The following is a 26,384-nucleotide window of genomic DNA, read 5'->3' on the forward strand; positions in this document are numbered from 1 at the left end:
GCGTGGCTTTGGTCGAGGTCGGTGCATAAAACACAGATCCAAGCGGCGTTGTAGGTTATACGCATAGTTGGAGGTAGCGTTTTGCAGGCTGTAGGGCTAGGCCTGGTAGTTCTCCGTCGAGGCTTCGTACTCGGAGAGCCAGAGACCCATCGCGAAGGCTGGCCGACGACGAGCAGAGCGCCCTTCAGGAGTAGATATGACCACGAGATCTATACCAAGTCGTGCGGGACGACTGGTCCGAGCTGGTCGGGTAGATCTATTGTGGGGAGCGGTTACCTGCTCATTAGGTTGACTTTGAATCGTACTTACCAGAGCTAGGGTTTCAACGAGTTTGGTGCTGACCCGATCGATGGAGTCGAGCAGGTCGGTGTTGTCGATCTGCTTCCCTTTGTAGCGGGGAAGCAGACGACGGGTTGTCAGCGTGGCTGAAGATGATGTAGGCATGGTTGGAGCCTGATGTACCATGGTCAGAGCCAGATCCATCATGGTCGAAGCCGTATCCATCGTGGTCGGAGCTGTATCCACCGTGGTCGGAGCCGTAGCCGATGCAGGTGAAGCAGTGGTCGACGCAGACTGAATCCACGCCTCCTCCGTGGTCATGGCGATGAAGTTGTCGGAGCCGGTGGTCTAGGTGATCTAGCCAACGGTGAATGTGAGGCCGTTCGGCGTAGCCATGGAGCCGGAGATGATGACCATCTTGTTTGCTTGGAGAGCAGTATGCACACCCCCTACCTGGCACACCACTGTCGACGAAATATGGTCGGCAGTCTACCTAGGGGTATGCCCAAGGTAGTAGATTGTTGGCAGACAGATGCGCAAGCCACAAACAAGACAGTGACGCAAGACAGACACGAGGTTTTATCCAGGTTCGGCCGCCAAGGAGGCGTAATACCTATGTCCTACGTCTGATTGTATTGCTGTATGTCAATGAGAGATGTTTTTTAGAGGGGTCCCCTGCCCGCCTTATATAGTCCGGGGGGCAGGGTTACAGATCTGGAAACTAATCCTAGCTAGTTACAATTGCCATATATGGCCGGATAAGGATTCCTATTCTAACCGACCAAGATCTTGCTTGATCGCCAAATCTGCCTTGACTCCTTGCGTGGGACTCCAAACAGGTTGGTCGGGCTACGCGTCGTCTTTTGGTGGACCAGACCCACTGATCCGGGCTGGCCCAAGCCTAGACATAAGGGTATAGGGGTTAATACCCCCACACACTCCGTCGGCAATGACCCTCAGGTACTCCCTCGAGGGCAAACTTGAGCCAGTCATGCCATCACCGTCTACATCGACATGCTGCCTTCGCTTACATCATCAGAAATGGCCTCTTCAAATACTTGTTCTGCGACAAGCAAGGTGAGTTTATAAATTCTACAATGTAGATTTACTAACTCTCCTTCCCTTTGTTTTTATAAGCAGGGGACGCACACGGCCGATGGGATTCTAGTAATCTCTCCAAGCAGTGCTGCTGTTAGGCCACTGTCATGTCCCCATGATTTTCGGAGGGAGGCTGCCCGAGAGACATATGTGGGGAAACAGGGCCACCGAAACCAACACTTCAGCTTCGCCAAGAAGGAACCCATCTACACAATCATGGAAGCCGGGGGCCTCAAGGTCCAAAATTCAATGCACCATCACCCGAGCTAGTGCAGGCGAGTGATTTGACAATCTGATCGAGTACTCGGCCTGGCTCACCCCTTTCAGTAGGTGTAAGTGGTAGTGATTCATTTGCTATCGACTCAGTCCCTCTAAGAGTCAGGGGGTATCTAGGAGGGTCACTAGTCTGACTCTAAAACCTCTAACACTCGGTGTCACATAAATCTCCCAATACCTAGATGAGGTCGAAGTACCTTATTTCAGCGGATGTGTGCCCCTTCGAGGGAAACCGAAAAAATGGCTGGCCCATGGCTATAACCAAAGTACGAGCTCTAGGAATCTAGAAAAAGAGTTTATGATGTGCCCCCGCTGGTCTAGCTTTGTCCTTCTGCTTCCTTTCAGTGAAGTAGACGTTCACTCGTTCTACCTGTTATCAGCTCGAAGATTAACACACACAACTGCCTACAGCTACTCACGCATTCGTTACTCACCCACAGTGATGCCCAAACTAAAACACTGTTATATTGGCCTCAAGGGCTCTAGGATAATGTCCTTACTTTAGCACTAACAAGGTTCATGAAGATTCGTATCACGTCGCTTGACAGATCTCAAAGAAAAATGTGACACCCTTAGTGCTCAAACGACCTGTTGTAGGTCACCCTAAAAATTAACTGGCTTAGTGATGCATGATGCGCAACCACTATTTACATGCTAGAATACGTTGGGAAACAACTGCTCGAGTACAGCGGTATTTCTACCCTAACTCGGCATCTATGATGTCCTAGAAGCTACGCTTTCGGTTATCGAGAACATCACCAAACACGGCGTTAACAATGTCTAGAGGGCTACGCCCAGGAAACTACATTTCCTGATATGGGGTGTACCACCCATGTTAGGCACATATAGTTGCTAGGGGGCAATGTCCTTTGATGTACGGTGTACCATCGCCACACTCGATGCTTGAAGAAGATTCTTGCTATCCGAGAAATGCTCTTGGTACTCGAATGATAGCTCCCTAATATTTGGGAATATGTAATTGCGCTGCTCAATACTTCAACACCCAAAGATTCTCACTATGTACTCATAGTACGCAGAACTTATAGGGGAGACTGTGACGTCTCGAGGGCTTAAAGCTGCATGCTAGCTTATCATTAAGTCCTGCGGGGCTACTGTCAGAGATATGGGCTAGGAGCACCTGCATCGCCCATATATACGACAGCCACCAAGCTATCGGCCTAGCCATCATCAAGGGGAAGGCCCGCAAGGGTAGATGCGATCAACCAATATGGAGATCAAGGCAAACCAAGGCAGGTGTATCTAGACGATAGCTAGGATCTTTCTATTGTGCATATTGTGTAACAAACTAGGAAAGAATCTGCTAGCCTAATCGCCCTTTCTATAACCCTACCTCTCCTACCTATATAAAGGAGGGTAGGGACCTCAGGCTCAGGATCCATCCATTGACATCATGCAATCTTCCACCTATTCCATCTACTTCGTAGCTAGGAGCAACAGCCCCTGTAATTGAGCATACAAATACAAGAGCAGTTGCACCACTAGAGTAGGAATTAGCATGTACCACACCCTGAACCAGTATAAATCTCTGTATCTCTGTCTGGTGTGCTACCATCTAATTCCATTTACGTGATCATGTTGCTGGATATTGCCAGAACAAAACAACCCAACAATAGTCGTAGTTTATTTTGTTTTATTATTTCTATCTAGTGTAGTTTTCTTTCATTCGTTCTATCACATTCGTGCCTAGGTAATTCACTAGAATTTAGTTAATCATTTATCTGAGTCATACTACACCTTCTCTGTGGAAATAAATACGATACTTGGTTTAATCCCAAGTGAAGTGCTACATCGATATATTCTATGCGCTTGCAGAATTAATCCAATAGTCATAAGAAATATCAACAAGCATTTCTAGTGCTGTTGCTAGGGAAGGCATTGGCCTAGATATTTGCTTAGTATAGTTCTAGTGATTTTTCCTAGTTTAGATTCCTGCTTGCTTTGTAATAGACAAAGTTAAGTATGTGTGGATTCAATTTGCTGGAAGATTTCCAGGATGATCCCGCGGCTCTCCTTCAAAGGGCGAGAGCTAGTCTCACCCCTCCTCGGAGAAACCTCCCTCCGATCCATCCAATTCCTCCACAAATTGACCCAGTCTGTTCAAAAATCCCAATTGAACTGGTTTTTTCCGAACCTCTACCCATCGAACCTATTCATCCTAGCAGTATTGCATCAACTAGTTCTGGTGCAATTGTTAAGGTGATTCACGATTATTCCTTCCCTACCATCTCCAATGTAGCTGTAGGTCCTAATATCCTTAGTGGAAAAGAAGAGTTTGTGCTTAAGCCCACACTAAGAACCATGGTGCAAGCAAGCCTTTTTCGTGGCAAACCTTTGGAGGATGCCAATGCTCATCTTTAGAATTTTCTAGAGATTTGCAACACAATCTCAATCAGAGGAGTCTCAAAAGACACCATTCGACTCTGACTTTTTCCTTTCTCATTGCTCAAAAAGGCGAAGCATTGGTTTTACACCAATGAGGGAGCCTTGAATACATGGGAGAAGTGTTTAAATGACTTCCTCGTCAAGTTCTTCCCCATAGGTAAAACCAATCTTCTTCATAGCAAAATTTCTAACTTCCAACAATAGGCCCAAGAATTCATTCCGGAGGCATGGGAGCGACTCCAAGAGTACATCCAAGCATGACATCACCACGGAATGGAGGATTGGTTGCTCATCTAGAACTTCTACCATGGGCTCACTATGGAGTCCCATCAACACCTTGATGATGCCGCCGGAGGAGCATTCTTCTCTTTGAAGGTGGGTCAAGCAAAGGAGTTGATCGAGAAGATGGTGGAAAACTAAGAATGGACTGATGACCATCTCAAAGGTACGTCCCATAGTTATGAAGTTAATTCTTTATCTATGGAATATATTTTGAATAAGTTAGAAGAAAGAGCAAACTAGAAAAGAGACCATGCCACTATAGAATATTTTGTAGCCAAATAGCCATAGGTAAACTTGCCATGTGAGGAATGCGGGGGCATGAATCACACTAGTGATGTCTGCCCTAGTAGAGACCTTAAATCCCTTCTTAATGATGGTGGATATGGGCCACCTCCATCACAGCCTTACTAGAGATGGAATCCATGAGTTAATCAAGATAATTCAACCACTCATCCCTCTGATTATTCTTCCCTTAGAGATCTTGTTTTTAGTCAAGCCAAAATCAATGAGCAAATTCATGCTAAATTGCTTCATCATAATAGGATCTTAGGAGATATTCATGGTAGGCTTGATGATTTTCTTTAGCTTTAGGAAATTAGCGTAACTTTAATGATAGGCTAGAAAATCAATTAACCACTTTGATTTCAAAAATTTCACATAATGAAAAAGTTAGTGCTATAACTACACGAGGTGGAAAAACCACACGTGATCCACCCTATCTTGAAGCAACAAAGAAGAAAGTAATAATTGAAGTCCCAGCTGAAGAAGAAGCCCCTGTTGTGCCCAAAGAGAAAGGAAAGACAACCCCTCATGAGTTCTTTGACACTGAAGTGTAACCATTTCCCGAGCGTAATAGAAAGGCAACAGAGGATGAACAATTCAAGAAATTCATTGAGGTAATTCAAAAATTATATATATACATATACCGTTAATTGACGCTATGTAGGTCCCCACATATGCCAAATATTTAAAAGATATACTCAATAAAAAGAAGCCATTGCCAAGAATAGAGGTAGTGAGATTGACCGAGGAGTGCAGCGCAGCCATACTTAATTAGCTGCCTAAAAAGAAGAAGGACCCAAGAAATCCTACTATATCATGCTCATCGGTGCTCAGCAATTGATCAAGCCATCTATGATCTTGGAGCAAGCGTTAGCATCATGCCAAAGGTAGTGTATGATAAATTAATTCATAATTCATTATCCCCAACCACAATGTGTTTGCAGCTGGCCGATCGATCAATCCACAAGGAGCTATTTTATTCCTGTAGATTTTGTGGTGTTGGATATTAGTGCCGACACTAAAACAACACTAATCTTGGGTAGACCATTTTGAGCATGGCAAATGCTCACATTGATGTTGAAGCCAGAGAAATTCATGTCAATATAAATGGCAAGGAAGAAATACTCCACTTCCAACCAAGATCGGATCAATGTTCGTTGGTGAAATTAAAGCCTCCCGACATATCTATCATGCATAAGCAAGATGACAATTCCATGATTCACGAGAGCAAGCCACCATAGATCATTGACATGGAAGGAATCCGAGGAGCTAAATTGAGGTGAGTTAAGCAAAGGTAGGCACCTAATCCCTATTTATTTTCACTAAGCACCATCATTTTATGTGAAAACATGCTTAGTATACCTTGCTTAAAAAGCCAAAAATCATTAAAGGGGGTATTAGGTGGCTGCCCGGCCATCTTTTGCCATCGGCCAGCCCCACCTATGTCCCCTCTTGTCTTCTCTCACCTCCATTCACTCCTCCATTCACGTTAAGAGCAAGGCCAAGGCAAGAATTTGATGGTCACTTTGTTCTTTATCCTCCACTCACCTTGTCCTTGCCTCCAACATTTCCAATCCATTCATTCACCTCTTGGCATTTTCCTTTCACTCATTCACCTAGTGGTACACTTGTGAGGGCATCTAGGAGGGAATCCATGCAAGGGATATCAGAATTGCCGCCAAGGGGGGCCGCCCGATGCCCTACTCTGGTGCCTTTAGCACTTTGCTCTCTCCCACTCATTTATGTCCTTGTGAAGCTCACACACGCACACCACCAACATTTTCACCTCCAAGAACCAAAGTTCCACTCCTCTCTCCTTTGTACTCCACACCATGAGCATCTTTGCTTAAATCACTAAGCAAATGAATTATTAGGGAGAGGAGAATCATCGTAGTGGTGATCCACTCATCACACAAGGGGCTCTTGTCTCTAGCTTGCTCTTGCTTGTAGGATCATGAAGAAAATCAAAGGTGCTTTGGGCATTGGAAAGAAGAAGGCCAACAAGCACATTCGGTTCCTATCGGATGACCAATCTATAGCGGGAAGACAAAGAAACCATGGCAGCGATGCCATGTCTATCGACCAAGCAAGCCAAGAGAGTAGAGAAGCAACAATTCACATTCTAACAAGTGATGAGAAAATCATCTTGGTAGATGATCATGAGAGGTAAGCTTTCTAAATCCTTAAAGACCGAATATTTCATCACACCCGTGCCTATGACCACAACTTCCTAAATCGCACAGGTATGATCACCGAATTCCAAGTTATCTTTCATGCAATAGGATGGGAAAATTTTTGGTGGGTGAATGAAGATGGGTGTAGGGAACTTACCATAGAATTTTTATGCACACTCACTAGGACCGCTATGCATGTCACATTTAGATTTTTCGGTGAGCAATATACCTACACTTGGAAACAATTTAGTGTCTTGCTAGGCTTTGATAAAAATTGCAATCATAATTTGGATAGAGCCAAAGAAGGATTTGTTCAAGTAGACTTTTGGAAAGAAATTAGTGACAAAGATAGCTCTACTCAACCTAGGACTAGTGAAATTCATAATCCCACATTGCGCTGTATGCACCAATGGCTTGCTATGACATTGTTCCCTAGGAATGATCTCCGTACCGTTAGAGTTGATGAAATTAAAATCATGTATGCCATGCTAAATAAAACTCATATTTCTCCTGTCATTGGGATGATAGATTATTGGCTAGGAACTTTTGAACGTGATGAATATGTTGAGTGCACCTCCTTAATTACTAGACTTGCAAGAAACATGGGATTGCTTGATACGGCTTTAATTAATTACATACCCACCGATAGAGTCTATCTTGATTATGATCACTTTTCCCAAGCACACATGATGAAAATAGATCAAGAGGATGATTCTTATGTCATGACTTATCCTGGGTGCATTAAGTGAAATTCGTTTGCCCAACACAAAATTTTGGTTAAGTAATGTTGACCGGCTAACCATCCCATTGGAAACCATAGAAGCATACAACCGTAGGGTTGCAGGTGAAATACAGGTGACAAGGAGGATGACAAGGAGGCAAGCTGCTGCCTCCCAAGCTGCTTGTGGGGTGTAAGCTGCTTGTGGGGTGTATGACCCCGGATACCCATGACAGACCATATGGGTTGTGCCCCTAGGGGTGGCCTAGCCACAAGAAGAAGCCTTGCAAAGCACAACTCTGCTCGGCGCCTTCTACAAGACATCGGGAAGATATCATAAAGATACTACGAGATCTGTTAGGATATGTATCATCCCAAGATTCCTGTAATCAGTTATTACTTTCCGGTTATCTCTCAGATCTAACCGACTTGTAACCCTACCTCCTGGACTATATAAGGCAGGTAGGGACCCCCTCTAAAATCACGGCATATCATACAATAGCTAATACAAACCAACAGATCACAGGAGTAGGGTATTATGTCATACTAACAGCCTGAACCTGTCTAACTCGTGTGCCTCTGTTGTCTTCTTGTTCTTGATCTCACGCTCCTCTGTCGATCAATCTACCTTCGTGGGATACCCCTCGGAGGACTGCCAATGATATTCTATTGACAGTTGGTGCGCCAGGTAGGTGTGTGCGTGCTATTTCCTTATCGAACAAGATGGCTTTTCCATAGGCTCTTCGTCTCTTCCGCAGCCCAGCTAGATCTTCATGGTCGGATCCATCTCATGGGTCATCAATGCTGACGGAGTCGGAGAGCTCCTTGAGCTAGGGTAGATCGACTCTACGCCAACCACCCCCACACCTACAACTATAGATCCGATCTCAGAGCCGATTTTGAGGTCTCCTTCGGCAATGACTCACCGTCCACTTCCTCGGTACCAGAAGAGGCCGTTCAACAATGATGATCTGATCGAATCCATCGACCAGGTCAGACTGAAGCTCACCGATTGTCTCTCCATCGCTGAATCGGCATTGGACACTCTGGTTCAGTGCCAACCACCCTCCGATCTAGATCTATTGGAGGATGCTCGGGAAACTACAGGGGTTACGGCCCTACCCTTCGGATTCACCAATGCCACTGCTGCTTACCAACATACCCTAAGGGGCAAACTCGCCAACCAGGTTGCCATCTAGCTTCAGCCAGCCGTCAACATGCTACACTTAGGCCAAAGCCCCGAGGCACACCTCTAGACCATCCTAGAAGAAACTCCAGGCTCCGAGTCTCAGGGCTCTATGGAGACCCTCGCTGAAACCTTCTCCAATCAATTTCTCCTTCCACCCTTCCGGGGTGGTGCGATCTTCAACGTCAGCATCGACAGCCCTCCTTGGAACAGTGAAACCGAGGAGGAGCATGTTGCTCGGGAGAACCGGAACATCAACCGCGTGCAGCGGTGAGAAAACAAGGTAGCCATCGCGAGGGCCGAGGCTGCTCAAAATAATTAGCTCAACTCTCAAGGAAGACCGCTCCCGCTCCACCACGACCTCGACAAAGAATTTCTCTACGTCGACGGCCACGACGTCTTCAAGACTCCAAGCGCCAATTTGGCAGTAGCCGCCAATGAGCTCGCTCGTTTCCCTCAAATGCCCGAGCTTGCCAAGATCACCGCCATGCTTAAAGCGGCTCACTATCAGGTCAATGAGATTCATGAGGATCAGAGACCTTCGTGCTCTACGAGCATGATTCACCGATCAGTTGTGCCAAGATCCAATTGTCGCCCTAGTCAAAGCCGTTTCACTGACCAATCGCTACATCTCCAGGGGGACCCAGGGGGCATCGTGTCGAACACCATCACCAGCATGACCAGGAGGTCGAATAGGATGCTAGAGTACATCTCAGCAACCTCCGGGATGCGCGACGACGTATCAAGCAACGTCGCTTTGGTCGCCATGAAGACAAAGTGCTTTGCCGCCAGGATTACAAAAGGGAGTATGGCCACCCAGACTTAGCCCTCGAGCCTATCCTCGACCATAACGCCATAGACGACGGTGTTGACAACCCTAAGGGGCCTCTGGCTTTCATAAGGGCACTTCAAACACTTCGGTGGCCCTGTGGTTTTAAGATCACCGGGGTCGAGTGCTACGAAGGAAGAATGAACCCAACTTAGTGGCTACAGACTTATGCCACTACTATCCACGTCATGGGAGGAGACACCAGTATCATGGCAAATTATCTCCCCATCATGCTCATGCCACCCGCCATGAGCTGGTTTACCAGCCTCGCGCTAGACTCCATCGGGTCATGGGAAGAGTTGAAGAAAGTCTTCACCGACAACTATATGGCCACATGTACTCAACCCGACACGAAGCATGATCTCAACCACATCAACTAGAAGCCATCCGAGCTCCTCCATAGCTACATCTAGCATTTCTCTGAGATGAGGAACTCTATCCCCAACATCACAGAACCTAAAGTCATCACCGCCTTTATCTGAGGACTCCACCATCGCGAGCTTCGCTCCAAATTCAACCGCAAGCCGCCCACTGGTATTGGCAAAATGATAACTACCACCAACCAGTACGCCGATGCCGAGGAAGCCAAGGTGTGCTTCAATGAGGATGCAGGCACTCAGCGCCCGCCTCACTGCTATGACAATCGCCCCAATGACCGATGTCATAGTGACCGCTGCCCCGACGACCGTAGCTACCATCGTGATAGCGGCCGTAATTGAACAAGAGGACATAGGCCTGGCCAAAATCACCGCCGCCGGCTAGAACACATCTTCACCACTGTTAGTCAACCTCATGCCAAGCGTAACTATGATGAGCAGTACCAAAAGATCCTCGACGGCCCATGCCCTCTTCACAAGAATGCCAAACACAAGATGAAGGACTACATTGGTCTAGCTAGGGAGTTCTAGGACAAGAGGCTCGATGATGACGCCAATGATGGAGCCAGAGGTCACCGACCACCTAGGAACAACAACAATGCCTTTTAGGACCATGATAAGGTAGTCGCCACCATCTTTAGGGGCCTCGCCTCCACTGAGAGTAGAAGGGAACAGAAGCTCACCGCCCGATGAGTGCTCGTCGTCACTTCAGAAGAAACTACCGTCGACCCCTAGCTATCACCCATGGTCCGAGGTCCCCATTACCATCAGCAGGGCCGACCAGTGGGCAGACATGCCCTACATAGGGTGTTTCCCCCTCATCCTCGATGCAATCATCCAGAAGGTGCTCTTCAGAAAAGTCCTTGTCGATGGTGGCAGTGCTTTGAACCTACTCTTCACCGGGGCCCTAAGGGAGTTGGGCCTCACGATATCAGATCTCACACCCTCGGACTCCTCCTTCTAGGGTGTGGTACTTGGAAGGGCATTCAGACCACTTGGAGAGATCACCCTACCAGTACAGTTTGGCATGGCAAGCAACTACCACGTCGAGCATATCAACTTCTACGTCACCGACTTTGACACCGCCTACCACGCCATACTTGGCTGGCTAGCTCTAGCCAAATTCATGGCCGTACCACACTACGTGTATCTGGTGTTGAAGATGCCTTCGCTTGCTAGAGTCCTGGCTCTGCAAGCCAACCTCTCCATTGCCTACGCCTGCGAGACAGAGAGTCTCGCTCTCGCCAAAGCCACCGACCTCTCCATCCAGATGGCTAGCATGGTCGCTGAAGCCAAGATAGCACCCACTGATGACATGGAGATTCTAGAGCTAGAGCTACCCCGCACCTCCGCCAAGTCGAAGGAAATCAAGGAGGTCGGCCTCGGCCTCGACGACGCCTCCAAGACCGTGAAGATTGGGGCTCACCTTGACCCCAAATAGGAAAGCACACTCATCTCCTTCCTACATGCCAACGCCAATGTGTTTGCTTGGAAACCTACAGACATGCCAAGGGGTACCATGGGAGAAGATCGAGCACTCCTTGAATGTCTCGCCGACCGCCAAACCGATCAAGCAGAAACTCCGCCGATTCACGCCAGACAAGAAGGAGACTATTAGGGTAGAAATAAAACGGCTCTTAGCTGCCGGGTTTATAAAAGAAGTGTATCATCCAGATTGGTTAGCAAACCCTATTCTCATTCAAAAAAAGAATAAAGAATGGAGAATGTGCGTTGATTATACTGATCTTAACAAACACTGCCCTAAAGACCCCTTCGGCTTGCCTCAGATAGACGAGGTTGTAGACTCTACCGCCGACTACGAACTACTCTCCTTCCTTGACTATTACTCCGGCTATCATTAGAACACTCTCAAGGAAGAAGACTAGATAAAAAAGTCATTCATTACACCTTTCGGTGCATACTGCTACAAAACTATGTCCTTCAGACTCAAGAACGTCGAGGCTACCTATCAAAGGGCCATCCAGATGTGCCTCGACCAACAGATCGGCCGTAATGTCGAAGCCTACATCGATGATGTGGTCGTCAAGACCAAGATAGCCGACAACCTTATCACCGACCTCAAAGAAACCTTCACCAACTTGAACAAGTACCGATGGAAGCTAAACCCTTCAAAGTGTATCTTTGGAGTTCCATCCGGTATACTGCTAGGCTACATTGTCAGTGCTCGAGGCATCGAGCCTAATCCTAACAAGGTCTCTGCCATCACCAATATGAAATAGCCAACATGCATCAAGGATATACAGAAGCTTATAGGTTGCATGGCTGCTTTAAGCCGCTTCATATCATGCCTCGGTGAAAAAGGGCTACCTTTCTTCAAGCTCCTCAAGGCCTCCGAGCACTTTTCCTGGTCGGAGGAGGCAGACTCAGCTTTTGAGTAGCTCAAGTTGTTCTTAACAAAGCCACCGATCATGACAGTGCCAAGGCCATATGAGACTCTGCTAATATACATCGCCGCCACTTCTCGCATTATGAGCACAGCTATTGTCGTCGAACGCAAAGAGGTCGGGCATGCTTATAAAGTACAATGTCCAGTTTACTTCATCAGCGATGTACTTAACGAGACCAAAACTCGTTACCCTTAGGTACAAAAGCTGTTATACGCCATTCTTATTACGTCGCGCAAACTCCGACACTACTTCAAATACTATAAGATCACCATGGTCACTGAGTTCCCTTTGGGGGACATTCTTCGCAACAAAGAGGCCAATGGCCACATCATTAAATGGGTTGTTGAGCTCGGCACCTATTCCATCGAATTCAGAAGCAGACCTACCATTAAGTCATAGGCGCTCACTGACTTCGTCGCTGAATGGACTGAGATCCAAGAGCCCATCGCCACTGCTTGCCCTGAACACTGGGTGATGTACTTCGACGGTGCCCTTAACATCAACAGTGTTGGTGTAGGCATTTTGTTCATTACACCGACCAAGGATAAGCTATGTTATGTTCTCTGAATACACTTCCTGGCCTCCAATAACGCCATGGAATACGAAGCATGTCTCCATGGTCTTCGTATAGCCGTCAAGCTCGATGTCAAATACCTCATGGTGTACGAGGACTCTACACTGGTTATCAACCAGCTCAACAAAGATTGGTCCTATTCCAGCGAGAAGATGGATGCTTACTGCGCTGAAATTAGAAAGCTTGAAGGAAAATTCTATGGCATCGAATATCACCATGTGGTACGTGACCAAAATCAACTTGCTGACCACTTATCCAAGCTGGGTTCTTCTCACGCACAATCCTGCTAGGGGTCTTCATTCAAGATCTCCCGGTGCCATCCATCAAAGAAGATAAGGAAGTCAAAGAAGTTCCCCCTGCCGAGCAGTTGGTACTTGCGGTACCTTCGTCGGTCGCCGATTGGAGGGAGCAATTCATCAAGTACCTCACCAGCGCCGAGGTACCCGCAGACAAGACTAAAACTAAATGCCTAGTTCATCAAAGCAAGCTTTATGTGCTGGTGGATGGTAGCTTGATGAGGAAAAGTGCCAAGGAAGGGATACTGCAAAAATGCATCACCCAAGAGGAAGGAGTGAAGGTACTTCTTGAAATTCACTCTAGTTCCTGTGGCAACCATGTGGCCTCGAGAACATTAGTCAGCAAGGCTTTTTGAGCTGCTTTTTATTGGCCCACAGCCATCACTGATGCAGAAGATCTCGTCCGATGTTGTGAAGGATGCCAATTCTTCGCTAAGCAAATACATGTGCTGGCGCAAGAGCTGCAAACCATCCCAGCCTCGTGGCCCTTTGCATGCTGGGGACTAGACATGATCAGGCCTTTCAAGCCAGCACCAGGTGGTTTCCGATACATATATGTCACCATTGACAAATTCTCCAAGTGGATTGAATATAAACCGCTCGTCTTGGCCACTACAAAGAAGGCCATTGAGCTCTTTGAAGATATCATCCACAGATTTGGTCTACCAAACAGCATCATCACCTATCTCAAAACTATGTTTACTGGCCATCACTTCTAGGACTTCTACGAAGACCATTGCATCTCTGTCAAATATGTCTCTGTTGCTCATCCATGAGACAACGATCAGGTCGAACGGGCAAATGGTATGATCCTTGATGCCCTAAAAAAGTGACTATGTCAGAAAGAAGAAAAGCACCCGAGCAGATGGCTCAAGGAGCTTCCAACTGTAGTCTAGGGACTACATACTCAAGCTAGTCGCAGCACCAGCATGACTCCATACTTTTTGGTCTATGGCTTAGAAGCCATACTACCAGTGGACGTTACTTTTTGAGCACCTAGAGTGGAAAACTATGATGAAGAGCAGGCCAAGGTTGTTCGGTCTAAGGACGTCGATAGGGCCAAGGAAGAACGCCTAATCACCTACGTCCGTATAGCTAAATATTTGGAAGGCTTGCGGAGGTACTACAACTGAAACGTTAAAGGTCATTCATTTGCTATCGGTGATCTCGTTCTTCGTAGAAAACAAAAAATTGAAGGGTTGCACAAGCTCTCTTCCCCCTGGGAAGGGCCTTATGTCGTCAAAGAGGTTACTCGACTAGGTTCTTATCGCCTAAGTGACATAGAAGGAATCGATGTTTCGAACTCATGGCACATCGAACACCTTATACATTTCTATCCTTGAAACACTATAGATATGTACTCTACAATTTTATATTCAGTAAAGTTTTTGGTCTCCATAACTTGCCTCCATTTTGTCTCTATTGTGGTTTAACATCCACTTGTGGTCACCGAGCGATATGCTACTTCATGATGAACTCCAATACGTAATCGCCGTAACTACGCCGACCACGTTTTCTCCAAATTGTCAAACACGATTTCTCCAAATCACTGAATATGTTTTCTCCAAATCACCGAACACAATTTCTCCAAATCAAAATCGCCGAATATGATTTCTCCAAATCACCGAACACGATTTCTCCAAATCGCCGAATATGTTTTCTCCAAATCGCCGAGCACGTTTTCTCCAAATCGCCAAACATTTTTTGATCGGAGAGCAACATCCTTTCTTTTCTATTCTCTTCAGAGATGACCCTAGTCTCCGATCTCTCCCTACACGTGCTGTGGGCTCCGCGCTCTGCGTTATGGGTGGTCGGCTGTGGTCCCTTGGTCACACCTATTTTTCCTACATGTCTGTGGGCTTCGCACTCGACGTTATGGACTATGGGTCAGCCAAGGCCGAGAGTTCAACATAGAATACATTGCTCAGACGCCGCTTATGTTGTCTTTATCTCCAAGTTCATATAACAACTACCGAGCAGCACACTGTTCCACGCTGTTTTTTATGGAAAAGACCCAGTCACCAATTTTTCCCAACACGTGCCATGGGCTCATCGGTTGTGTCGAGTTGCTAGTCTTAGTGTCTATTCCTTTAGAGTTTTGAGTTCTATCATGTTTTAGTCACCATGAGATCCACCATCACCATATACATTGTTGCTGCGTTTCTGCCACCACGGATCCATATGATGTCTGATTTGGGAGTTTAAATACAATCTGGAAACTTGAAGTTGTCTTCTTTCCAACTAGATCTGACCTTGCAGCAAAATTCAATCTGAGCACTCCACAATCATCTTAGAGATTTCCGCATCTGCGGTATTAACAAGAGTTGTTAAATCTGAATTCGAAGGGGCTATGTGCAATAGCCTTATTTTTTGGGTTGTTATAGTACCAAATAAAACATTTAGGCCTCTGCAAAAAAAAGAAAGAAAAAGAAGAAAAAAGGGAAAAAAAAGACAAGAGAAGGAGAAGAAAGAAGGGGCTAAATCTGTTGTTTTCTTCATGCTGTGCTAGTTGCTCTTTTTCAGTGACTACCTTTGTGCCTAGGCTCACATCTCTAGCAAGGTTTAGCCTAGAACCAGCACTAGTACCGTCGTTGAACGATTATTCAGCTTGCTTTTAGTGACTAACAGTGGTGCTAGTACTTCCTTGCTTTAGGCCCACCTATAGCTCCACATATTTCGACTACAGCTTGACAGGTGGTGTTGTTGCAGCACGGATACACTTCATTCCACGGTTGTAGACTTGTTGGTTGCCATCACCTCTTGTTTGGCTTGGTAAGAACTTGTAAGGGCTTGTTTTAATAAGTTGAGTTTGAGAGAATTACAACCGACACATCCTAGTAGTTGATAGGAGGATGCATATTATTTTTGTGTTTCTTGTTTTCTACGAATCATGGCAGGTGATACGAAGATTTTTGAGCTGTTGAAACTAGACCCTCATATTCAGGATGTCATTCAACACTTGCCGTTATATGATGGTAAGTTTGATCCTAAAGATTACATTGATTGGGAGCTAAAAGTAGATAATGAATTTGATGAGCATGACCTGTCTGAGAAATAAAAGATTTATATTGCCTCTAATGTTTTGACTGAATTTGCTTTGCTAGAATGGAAACACATTCGTAGGCACAAGAAAGTTCTAGAATATTGGGAAGACTTCAAAATTCTTTTTAGAGATGCATTCATTCCTGCATATTATATTGATTGTTTGCTTGCAAAATTAGACAACTTGAAGCAGGGTAGTAAGACTGTGAAACAATACTACCATGATTTTAAGATTTGTATCATGTTTGGTGGATTGGATGAATGCATGGAAGATGTTATGAGTAGGTTCATGAGAGGGCTCAATTATAAATTCGAACCTTGTTATTAGCAAATCATATTACCATATTGGTCAATTGTTTTGTCTTGCTCTCAATGCTAAAAAAGAGATTCTATTATCTGCTTGACTTGCAAGAATGATGTGACCCATAATGTCCAAAATTTGTCCACTCTGTATGCTAATGAAGAACAACAAATAGTGGAACCCACTGCTGATTTTCCTTTGTCACAAAATGATTTACTTGCTGTTCCTTATGATAAAGAGGACTTGTGTGCTGATGACTCTTTACTCCTATGCCACAAGTGGTGAATAAGTCTGATACTTTTGGTTTGGAACCATACAAATGTGCTGAAGAAAAGCTTTTTCATCCTATTATTTGTGCACAAGATGAACTGAATTTGTTGTCCTCTTTAAATACTTTAGGTTATATTGAATTTGATATTCTATGTAATCTAAATTGTCCTAAAAGAGAAACTTAAATTTGATTCTAGTTTGCCAAGTTTTAATCATTGTTCGCTTCATGCAATTGGCAAATACGACAACAAAGGAGAATATTTGGTGCATAAAGTTTATATTTGCTCTAATCTGAAATATCCTTATGGGCTACAATACCGTGAACGAATAGGGGGCTGCACTAACACTAATAATAGTCTTGCAAAGCTTTCCTAGTTTTTCCCATATGCAACAGGGTAATCCTGAAGAAAGGGAGCATTGCTGGTTGTGGCCGTGCAAGCATAGCCATCGCTCTGTGTTCCAACATCAAAGCAAGCACTTTTGCATGCCATTGGAGCAAGTCGAGGACGACTTGCAGCCAAGAAGGGGAGAATGATGAGGACATCTCCTACTCGGATATAACCACATTGGCAACTTTTGATTCACAGGTGAAACAATTCTTTATCATGATTGTATTTGATACATTTGATGAATTGATGCTACACCATGATGTGTGTTCATTCTCATTTTCATAACTACTTACATGGATCAAGGGAAGGTTTGATTGCATATGGAAAGCATGGAAGGTTAATGAAGTTGATTGGGGACCAAATCCAAGTATTCCTAATGTCCTCCGCTAGGCCACCATGTCACTTTGGTTCCAAGGACAGAAAGAGTCCAAGTCCAACACATTTTGGAAGTTGAATTCGGACTGCAAAATAGTCCCAAATTATGATGGTCTCCACGACTTCATACGGACTCTGATTGGGATGTTCTAGCACTTTTTGGAAAGCTTATCAAGTCTATTTTCCAACGGATCTAGACTCATGGATATATCTTAGCTGATGCTTCTGCAATCGTCATTTCAACGCTAGGACCTTTTCTACCTTTGGTACTGCATCACCCTATTTTGGGCCGATGTCCCATGTATCAAGTTGGGTCCATTAGGGATGCACATCGTAGGGTTGGAGAATGACCCCAACACCCCCCTGGTCATTCCCCTAGGTATTAATAAGGATTAGAGCCACCACAAACAGATTGGGTTTTGTTTTGTTGAAAGTTTAGCCATTGCTACTTCCTTGTAGACGCATGTGTTGACTAGACCATCCAGTTCTACTTGATTCAGAACCCCAACTTTGTGAGTTCAGATTGGTTTTTTGTCTCCATATTTGTAATTGAGTTGTGTGTTCTACTTGTTCTTGCTTGTTCCTCGATTGCTAGCAGGAATTACCCTAGTGGTTTGGTTGATCGTGCTCCACAAGATCGCGACGGCCATTGGAGGTGGTGTATCGATTGCTAAGGCACAACTTGGAAGGCTGTAGTCAGGCTGTGAACGTCATCTCCATCCCCAAATCGAGTTATCCACCTTCTCTCATCGAAAGATTAGGATTCACCCTAGCGGGTTCATATCAATGGGTGGTCAGCTACGGTTCCTGGGTCAAGTCTATTAATCCTACACGTGCACGGTCTCCGCACTCGACGTTATGGACTATGGGCTAGCCAAGGCCATAGGGATCAGTAGCAGACCAACTATTCGGATGTTATTTGAACTACGCATAATCGTGCCAGGTTTGAAACTGCGAAGACTATTTCGCTGAACTACAAGCAAACTACATATATTACGTATACATGCACCTTATAGCATTTATTCGACGAATAATTATTTCTTGCACTTTCGCACGTTCTAATTACATTGTCAGGCCTTTATAGATGATAATCTATAAGCTGATTATTGAGCTTCGCCGTTATCATCCATTTCACCAAACAGGTCTATATCACCAGGCCAGCGTCTTCGCTGCATCCTCCACTTCGTCCTCCAGCTGCTGCGTTCCCGCATCGTCTAGTCCTTCGACGAACCCACCCCCTATCGACTGAAGGTCGATGGTAGGGTAATGGGACCAAACAACCGCGAGGACATGGGTAGCGATGGTCATAATGGCATCGTGGTTGAAAGTCTTGAAGTTCTCCCGTGCTGCCTTGCACCTCTAGATTATGGAGTCAGGGACGTTGACTGCCTATCATCAGTGCGGAGCAGCCGGTTCTGGATCGACATAGTCAAGCACTGGCTTAATTAGTGGCGATTACAGTGTCGAAGTTCTCCTTTTGGACCTTGGCCTCTTGCACCAGCACGTCAAACTACGCTTTGGCTTTATGACGATAGCCTGCGAGAGTTACAATGATCCATTATACAAGGAAGCTACTTCAACAGTAATTCCGACTAGGAGGAATTCACCTTTCAGCTCTTCAGCAAGTTTGTCTGCCCGCTCTGCTTCCTTTGCTTTCTCTTGGCGAAGTTGATCAACTGGCCTGGCGCATTTGGCCGAGCTCAGCGTTTTGCTCTACAAGCACAATAGTTGTTAACGAAAATGCGGTTGTTCAGCAATACCAAAGTACATTCGTTGATGTACCGTACCTGCTTTCTGCTTGGAAACACTGTTGAGCTATTCGCTTTTCCTCTCTAGCTGCTCGAAAGCACATTTTAGTTGGTCGGAGACAGCGGCCAGCTGCTCAGACTAGCTCCGCACTTGCTCGGACACAGCCGCCAGCTTTTCGGTAAGGACCCCCTTCTAGTATTCCAGGTCCCACGTGTTTGACTCCTCAAGGTCTCGTTCACGTTGGGCCCTCTAGATATTCTTCTTCGAGAGGTTCCTAGCCTCTTTGAGTTTTTCATTCTCTGTAGCAAGGGGCTCCATTCGCTTTATCAGCTGGCGGCGCTGCTCGGCAACTCGAGATATTTCCTGCAAAATGCATGATGACATTAACGTTAACCAATTCCAATAAACAATCCAGACCTTTCCAGACAAAGTATTCACCTTGATCTGTTTCATCACACCAGTAAGGGAAGTCTCCAGTCTCCTAAACTCCTTGTTGGTGTCCTCCTCTTCAACAATAACTATTTCATCACCATGCTTTTGGATGATCCAGACTGCTTGGGGTCAAGGTTCATCACACACAATCTCCTCCACCTTGTCCTCCTCCATTGCAGCCGGGGGATCACCTTAGGGCTTAGTGCTCGGATAGCAGGTGTGACCATGCCCTCCAAAGTTTCGAGGACCGCCGTTTGCTCCTTTAGCGCTGAAAGCTTTTCCGCTACTAATTCCGCCATTGACGAAGGCGCTGTTGCCGACTCGTTCGCTATAGTAGGCAGTCTCTCGTGGCTATCAAGCCCACCAGGGGCAGCAATTGGCTCCCCTACATGCTCCCAAACACTCGGGGACTCCTGGATGTGGTCTACTGGCATCTCTACCGCTCTAGGGCCAGTTTCTGGTTGCTACTCAGTCTGAGCGGGTGGGAGTGGATCAGTTGTTGGCTGGGCACTGTACCAAATCAGTTATTCAGTCACAATAGAAGTAAGGGAAATACAGCAAAGTAGCATCAGCACAAGGACACATACGGTTTGGTCTGACGGTTCAATTTCTTGAACCGACGGTGCTGGCCTGAGCCTCCGGGCGCAGCCGTGGGGTCGACTGTTGTGCTCGGTAGGGGAATTCTCAGCTCTTCCTCGATCGGCTTTGGTTCCGCCTGCTGTTCTAGGGCCACTACCATTTGTTGCTCGAGGATCTCTATTGCCCGCCCAGGGGGGATTTCCGATGACTGCTGCGCAGCAATTCCCTCCGCTTGTTGCTCAGGGACTCTCCTTGTTGGAGCTTCACGAACATCTTCGCCTACCCTGGTTTGTTCCTCCATGCATGGGTTGCGTGGAGGCCCTTTCGTGCTCGGGGGAGGGTTCGTAAGAATCTCATCATCGTCAGACCAATCGAACACCGCGGTTCTTCGTGTCCGATTGGTCTAGTCATCATCTAGAGAGATCCTACCTGGTTTGTGGGGAGCAGTCGCTATTGTTTTCCTCTTCTTCTGGGCCGGCTCATCTTCCGCTGGCCTCTTCCCCTAGATTTTTGCCGACACCGGGGCAGGACTCTTCGTCCAACCAATATCCATTCGTCCGGATTCAGAGGAGACATCGACGGAGCTTTCTTCAATTTGAACAGGTCATCGTGCATCCACTGACGGTGGCCAATCGTTTCTCGACACGCCCGAGAAATACACCGCCCTGTCCTATGAATGGATCTTCACATGAGTAGGATCAGTTTATTGCTCAGCAGTATAAATAAACTTCTCAGAAACATATAGTCAGGACACTCACCTGAGGAGGTAGATTCTTGCAATTAAAGGGCTTTGTATACCTTGACAGCCTGAAGGAGGATAGCAGAGCGTATAGCTTAGCAGTTCGCTCTTCAATGTTGCTCCTGGATAGTATTTCTGGCCTCTCTCGAGTACCGTTGGTCTCTCCTTTGAATTCAAAGCCTAGGTGCGCCCTCTCGTTACAGGGTTGTATGCGGCGCACTATGAAACTCGCCGCTACCAATCCGCCATTGGTCTTCACGCCATTTATCAAGCTGAGGAGTTCATTCACTTGCTCCATGTTGTCCTTTCTTGGCAGCTCCAACCAACTCCTCTGGCTTTCTGGGATGTGGTTAGCGTTACAACGAACCGCTGGGTGGCTTTGTTTCATATAGAACCATCTGGTGTTCCACCCCTTCAGCAATGTATTCAGCGGTATGGTAAGATATTCACTCGCTATCCCATCCCAAAGCTAGAGATACACCCCGCTGACCACCTTGGAACCAGCACCGCCTCTCTTCTTTAGCTAGAATAGGTGGCAGAATAAATTGAAGTGGGGTAGGATTCTGAGGTATGCCTCACAAAAGTGGATGAAAATTGAGATGTGCAAAATGGTATTGGGGTGGAGATTGCACAGAGTAACTGATGAGGACATGGCACCTTTGGATATGAACAATGGTTATAAGGTGCGCTCATTCCTACATTTGCATAGTGGCTTTGGTTATAATTCACTTGGTTCCACATGTACATGTCACTATTTGATTGTAGGTTCAAATGTGTTTCGTAATGGAAGTTCATCAAAGTTGAACTTTTGGTTCGTCGGTAGCCCGACAGTGCCTCATTGGGAAGGCCATAACTCATCCATCCGGAGTGTGATCGAGGTTAATGAGCACTTGATGGAAAGCTTGTTTGATAATCTTTCAAATAGATCTGGTTCCATCTCAATATCACGTCGGCATGGCCTCCAAATCACCAATATATTCTATTGCTATTTCTGGCAGGAGCTACACTGTCGTCATGGGCTTGTTAGACATCTTTGGGACCCAGGCCCAAGCTAGAGCACGCCCCAAGAAGATGGAGAACACCTAAGAGATGGCTTTGGACGTCCTCCTCCTTGGCCACCACCTTAGAAGGCCAGCAAGTACGTCCAAGCCAAGCCAGAGGCCCAGTCCAATCCGAGTTCGAGTCTGCCTCGGCCGTCAGGACCAGCCTGCAATAAAACGGACGCCCAGGACGCATCTGAACTCCGTTTTTGATGATCCACATATGGATGGAAAGATAATTTCATAAGGAAACCAATGAATGTGGTCCCACATCAAAATTCCATCAGAATCAATGGGAATCGTCAAAACAAGTTGACGTCCAGAATCTGTCACGGCGCTACGTCGTCGTCTTTTGGGCCGTTGGGCCTTGTAACGTGTTGGGACACCTTTAGGACGTGAAGAGGGATCCTTGGACGTCCCTTACGCTATATAATCAGTAGCCACCACCTACTTTAGGGTTTGGGTTTTGGTTTAGATCAATCTGTCATTGAACAGTCGCCGTTATCGGTTTGCAAGACCCCAACTTTGAGTGCTTAATCATTCATCTGCAATTGTCACTTTAATTGAGTTGCTTTTTATCTTGTTCTTTCTTGTGTTCTTCGATTCGCAGCAGGGATTAGCCTTCTTGGCAAGGTCAACCAGATTGCGACACGGTTGATAACCAGAGGAGACGTGGTGCTAAGGTTGTAGGGTTTGGGTCTTTGTGATCTGAAGCCGGATCGGTGTGCCGCTCTCCGAACAAATCGTTGTTTATCTTGAACCTGACGGAAGATCGGGACCCTCGTTTACATTAAGTGGTAATCAGAGCTTCAGGTATACCATCAAGTTCGCATCTTACCCTTAGTTCGAGTGTTTTTGCTTTTATCCCATAGTCCAATGCCATATTTGTTTTCTATCCTATAACCATCCACGCCATAGCCTTTGCATGATTCAGTTTCAGAGTCTGCTTTGTTGAGTTTGTATCCTAGGTCAAAGTCTTGTTGCTGGTTTAGATTGTGTTCTTTTCTAGTTTGTGTTGATCCCTTCACCCGCCACTATTCCGTATCACCATCGGTTTGCATCTTATGTCCACTAAATCCCTAATTCGAGCAGCTTCCTTAAAACAGTCATAACTTTTGCATCCGAACTCGAAACGGGAAAAATTTTATATTTACGGAGAACGCTAGAAAATTTTAGATCTATTTCATCCCAGCATAGCTGGGTTCGCAAAAATTAGATTTGCGAAATTCGATTAGGAACATTGAGTTTCTGGGCCCACAAGTTTTGGTATGCTTTTTAGAGCACAATCCTAATTTTCTATAGGCCACATCTTTTATTCAATTGAGCTCAAATTTTTTGAGGTTTATTCTTGTGTGCTCCTTGCTGAGAAAAAAATATCAAAAGAGCAAAAGCAAGAAAAAAAAGATTGGACAAAAAATAAAAGAAAAAAATAGTAAAAGAGAATAGAAGATATCGAAAAGGAGCACATAAGGAACACTCAATAGCTCTATTGTTTGTGGTATCTTTTGCCTTGTTCATATCCGTTGCTACATTTAATACTTGTTTCCTTTCATCCTTGTTTCCTCTCTTGTTTACACGTATAGGCCAGCAACTAGGACAAGTGCTCTGGACATTTATTCAATATTGCTATCTGTCACTGACTTGTGTGCCACATATATATATTTGTTTTTATTTCGTGCCTCCCAAGCTCCACATATATACTTCAGATCAGTACAGAAAAAATGTCCTTGTAATCTTGGTACCACTACCTCACAGGTATCACGAACCAGCCGCCGGTTGTACCGCCCACTGCTTGCATTGGTAAGAACTTTGTAAGAGCTTGGTAAGACGCTTCCACTTGCTGTCAAAAGTGACACCACTGCAACCACGTAGTCATTTGATAGGGATAATATTTTTGTATTGTCTTTTGCTGTCTTCTAACAATGACAGGTTGTTCGTATCCACCGACTTATGATGGTATAGGTGCTGTTGAGTACATGGAGTGGGAAATTGCCATAGATAACATATTTGCTACTCGCTTTATGTGTCCAAGGAGGAAGGTAAAAAATGCAGCTAGTGTTTTGCGACATTCTGCTTTATCTTGGTGGGAGTCTTTAGATCCTTCTAACAAACCTCAAACTTGGAATGATATGATACTCCTTATGCGAGAAACCTTTGTTAATCCACCTCCTGTTTTGACTTCATATGATGAGGTGCACCATTTAGAGGAAGAGTCTGTTGTTATTCCTCTTGCTATGACTAACCTTCTGCAGGATAATGTATATAAGCGAGAGGATGACATGGAAGAAAATGAGGAGCTCACAACCTCATATGCAAATTCAGAACCATCACTTCACAATGCACCTATTACTCCTGTTGAGAACACAGCTAATCCCAAACCGAGGACGGTTTGTTGTCAAGAAGGGGAGGATGATGAGGACATGGCACCTTCGAATATGAGGCACTGTCGGGCTACCGACAAACCGAAAGTTCAACTTTGATGAACTTCCATTACGAAACACATTTGAACCTATAATCAAATAGTGACATGTACATGTGGAACCAAGTGAATTATAACCAAAGCCACTATGCAAATGTAGGAACGAGCGCACCTTATAATCATTGTTCATATCCAAAGGTGCCATGTCCTCATCAGATTGACTCCTACAACTTTGTTCGGACTCTAAGTGGGCACACTTGGTACACTGGAGAAATTTTCAATTCTAAACTTGAGCTCCTTACACCCTTATGGCAAGCCATACTTTGGTCACTTTGCCCAGCGATGGTTCACAGTGCTCGACGATAGGTCACGCTGCTCAACGACAGGTTCTGCTGCTCGGCGATGGTTCACACTGCTCGACGATGGATCACGTAGCTTGGCAATTTAGCATGGTGGTTGGACCATGAGCTTGACTGCTCGGTGTTGTTCGCACCTGCTCGGACAAGCTCAAGACGACGTTGCACAACGGGTACAAGGCGCTCGGGGACTAGCTGTGGGGTGTACAACCCCGGATACCCATAGCAGACCACATGGGCTATGCCCCTAGGGGTGGCCTAGCCCACAAGAAGAAGCCTTGCGGGGCACAACTCTGCTCGGCACCTTCCGCAAGACATCGAGAAGATATCCTAAAGATACTACGAGATCTGTTAGGATATGTATGATCCCAAGATTCCTATAATCAGTTATTACTTTCCTGTTATCTCTCATATCTAACCGACTTGTAACCCTGCCTCCCGGACTATATAAGGCAGGCAGGGACCCCCTCTAAAATCACGGCATATCATATGATAGCGAATACAAACCAACAGATCACAGGAGTAGGGTATTACGTCATACTGACGGCCTGAACCTGTCTAACTTAGTGCCTCTATTGCCTTCTTGTTCTTGATCTCGCGCTCCTCTATCGATCAATCTATTTTCGTGGGATACCCCTCGGAGGACTACCGACGATATTCTATCGACACTGCTGCACAAGCTTAGGCTAAACAAAATGTTCGAGATGCTCTCAACCAGTGCATGGAGCACCCATCTCAGTGGGGTGCATAGGCTACCTCGCCTGGTTCATAGGAGGAGGGAGCATCTCACTAGCACCAACAGCCAGAATACCATTGGCAGTAGGCGCCAGAGGAGGTCTCTCCCTGGGATCTACACTAGTATGGAGGATCCTAGTTGCACTCAGTGGGAGGATCATAGATGCACTCAGCAGGAGGTTCACAGTGGGTTCCTCCATTTGGAGAAGGCCCTTCTCGTTTTGTAGGTGGCTAAGATATGCAACTGTCTAGTTTAGAGGGATATCCCCCTCCCCATGCAGGACGTCACTCCACTTTAGCCATTCCTACAGATTGGGAGTGTGATGTAGGCTTCCTATAGCACCAGATGGAGGGAATCCACCTCGACACCACCACGCTTCGCCATGACTTTCGTGCACATGTGCAGGACTTTCAGCAAGAGACCAGAGGAGAGCTAGCGGCCATTCATGTGCTAGCTGAGGAGAACGACCATTGTTGGGACGATGCTTTTCATCACATGGGGTGGAGACGCAACTGATCCCATGACAGAAGCAAGCTTGGGGGAGGAGCCCCCGCTAAGTAAGTATTCTATGTCTCTACTTAGTAGTATTTATATTTCTATCATACATTTTTAATTTCATTCACACCTAAAAAATGTTGCTATGCTTTGTAAATAAATAAATTAAGCTAGTAATCCATGGTTATGCTTCTTTGCTTTTAGTTTTGAATAAAGACCCTCTCACTACTGCCTAATATAAAGGAGACAACTGCTAGACCCAGATAAATGTTGCTCTATT

The 26,384-nt window shown here is 45.8% G+C and overlaps 1 non-coding gene across 1 annotated transcript; it reads right to left on the reverse strand.

The window, feature by feature from the left end:
- Positions 1 to 4,224: 4,224 nt before the first annotated feature.
- Positions 4,225 to 4,331, reverse strand: LOC136468186 (small nucleolar RNA R71). Its single transcript, XR_010761722.1, has one exon. It is a non-coding gene; the product is annotated as a small nucleolar RNA R71 (small nucleolar RNA).
- Positions 4,332 to 26,384: the final 22,053 nt, after the last annotated feature.

Source organism: Miscanthus floridulus, chromosome 7, assembly GCF_019320115.1.
Source record: "Miscanthus floridulus cultivar M001 chromosome 7, ASM1932011v1, whole genome shotgun sequence".
In the NCBI taxonomy this organism is placed as follows: domain Eukaryota; kingdom Viridiplantae; phylum Streptophyta; class Magnoliopsida; order Poales; family Poaceae; genus Miscanthus; species Miscanthus floridulus.